The 2,689-nt window shown below is 35.0% G+C and overlaps 1 non-coding gene across 1 annotated transcript; it reads right to left on the reverse strand.

Moving 5' to 3' along the window:
* Positions 1-402: 402 nt before the first annotated feature.
* On the reverse strand, positions 403-509 carry LOC121211759 (small nucleolar RNA R71). The gene has a single exon (XR_005906977.1). It is a non-coding gene; the product is annotated as a small nucleolar RNA R71 (small nucleolar RNA).
* Positions 510-2,689: the final 2,180 nt, after the last annotated feature.

The raw sequence follows: 2,689 nt of genomic DNA on the forward strand, positions 1-2,689 counted from the left end.
GTTGCTGCAAATCCTGTAAATTTGAATCCTGCTCCTCGTACTACGTATGATTATGTCAAGCCCACTCTAACTGGGGCCTAATTGAGTATCGTGACGCTTACTATTGCTACGAATAACTTCGAACTGAAGCCGAAGATTATTCAGATGATTCAACAGTTTGTTCAGTTCGATGGTTTGCAAGATGAAGATCTAAATACTCATTCGGCCAATATTTTGGAATTCTGTGACACTTTTAAGATGAATGGCATTTCTGACAATGCCATTTGCTTTCAGTTGTTTCCATTCTCATTGAGAAATAAGGCTAAATAATGGTTGAACTCCCTACCACGAGGTTCTATCACTAGATGGAATCAAATGACCAAAAAGTTCTTATTGAAGTATTTTCTATTGACTAAGATAGCCAAGCTAAGGAATGACATATCTTACTTCGTGCAAATGGATTTAGAGACCCTATATGATGCATGGGAGAGGTATAAGGATTTATTGAGAAGGTGCCCTCACCATGGATTACCTCTATGGCTACAGGTTCAAACCTTCTAGAATGGTTTGAATCCCTCAACTAGGCAATTAATCGATGCAGTAGCCGGTGGTACTCTGAACAATAAAATACCTGAAGCGGCGTATGAGTTTATAGAGGAAATGTCACTGAATAATTATCAGTGATAAGTCATGAGGACGAAACCGATGAAAGCAGCCGGTGTTTTTAATGTAGATGTGGTCACTATGTTATCAAATTAGGTAGAACTTTTAAGTAAGAAAATTGATGTTTTATATGGTTTTACGCAGGTACATCTGGTGATGCAGTGCGATACGAATAAAGGAGGGATGAACAATCCAGTATGTCTATCCTACCGCCTTAGCATAGAGAACGAACAAGTCAATTGTATGAGTAATAATTCTAGACCTTAGAATAATCCTTATAGTAACACTTATAATACAGGTTGGAGGAATCATCCCAATTTCTCTTGGGGTGGTCAAGGAAATCAAAGACCACAACTCCTTCTAGGCTTTCAACAACCTTACCAGCAAGAGAAGAAGTCAAACCTGAAGGAGATGCTGACGAAGTTTATTTCAGTATTAGAAACTCGCTTCCAAAACACTGAAACAACACCTAAAAATCAACAAGCGTCGATTCAAGGACTCGAGAACCAAATAGGACAGCTTGCTAAGTTGATTTCAGAAAGACCACAAGGTAGCTTGCCTAACAACACCGAAACTAACCCAAGAGAGCAGCTTCATGCAATTAGGGTTCGAGATGAATAAGGGTTAGTTAAACCTTGTAATAGCCCGATTTAGACCCCATACGGAACGGTGGTTTCGGGACCATGAATCCGAGTCAAAAAAATATTTAAATTTTTTTTCTGTGTTTATTATGTCTGAATTAATCTTCGTGAAATTTTCATGTTTTAATTTTATCGCTTGAGTGCTCGATTTAATAAAAGGGCTTAATCACGTAAAATAAAAATTGGATGGTTTAATTTGTAAGGGCCGAATTGTTGTTGTTTTGATTGCATGAGGTATTTATGTTACAATTAGACCATATTTATAAATCATGGACGGTTAAGGACATGAATATAATGTTTGTATAATTATATTCTAAACGTTAATTTACTAAAATATGTAATAATATGTATAAAATAAACATAAAAATTTAAAAGCCATATGTTCATCTTTTTTCTTTAACCGAAACATCAAATAAAAGAAAAGAAATAAGGTTTTCAAAGGTTTGACCATTGTTAAGCTTAATCAAGGTATGTAACTAGCCCGATTTTTGATAATTTCACGTTTTGAGATCGTTGCAGTATAATGTACAAAGTCCATGCATGAATTTCTGATTTTGATGAATATTTTAAGTTATGCCATTGATGAATATTTGAGTTTTGTGATGTTAGTTGATGAATTTTGAAAGATATGTTTTGGATTAATATGTTTTGTATTGGAATTTTTGTTAAATTTGAGTAATTAGGGCTAAATTATAAAAATAATAAATTGAGAGACTAAAATGTGAAATAAATGAAATATATGGACTTGTATGAGCATAAGTAAGATTCGGCCTAAGCATGGTGTGTGCAAATTTTGCATGTTTTGTGTTTTGTGCAATTTGGACTAAATTGTAAAAGTGTAAATTGTTAGGGTAAAATGGTAATTTGCCCATTTTTGTGTTTTTGGTCTAAATTGGATGAAATTATGTTTGAATGAGTTTAATTTGAATATGTTTAGATCAAGAACCAAAGAAATCAGATTTGGATCGGGAAAAACCAAAGTTGTTGATTAGTCGTCCCGTTCCGATTATCGTTGTCCGAGGTAAGTTTAGAAGCAAATAGATGTTATTTAATTGATTAAATATGAACTATATATGCTGAAATGTATAATGTGATAGTATATATGTGAAAGCCGAATATGTATAAGCTTAGAATCTATGTGTACGGGTTCGACTCGATCTAGTTACGACGTCCGAAAGCCTCGTACGAACCTTAGGAATAGCTAGGATACATATGTCATGACATAGGATCTCCGATATGTGTTCTCCTATAAGACCACGTCTGGGACGTTGGCATCGATATATGTGATTATGTGTAAGACCATGTCTGGGACATCAGCATCGTATTTGATTCGTGTAAGACCTTGTCTGGGACAGTGGCATCGATATGTGATTACATGTAAGACCATGTCTGGGACGTTGGCATTG

This window comes from Gossypium hirsutum, chromosome A12 (genome assembly GCF_007990345.1).
Source record: "Gossypium hirsutum isolate 1008001.06 chromosome A12, Gossypium_hirsutum_v2.1, whole genome shotgun sequence".
In the NCBI taxonomy this organism is placed as follows: Eukaryota; Viridiplantae; Streptophyta; class Magnoliopsida; order Malvales; family Malvaceae; genus Gossypium; species Gossypium hirsutum.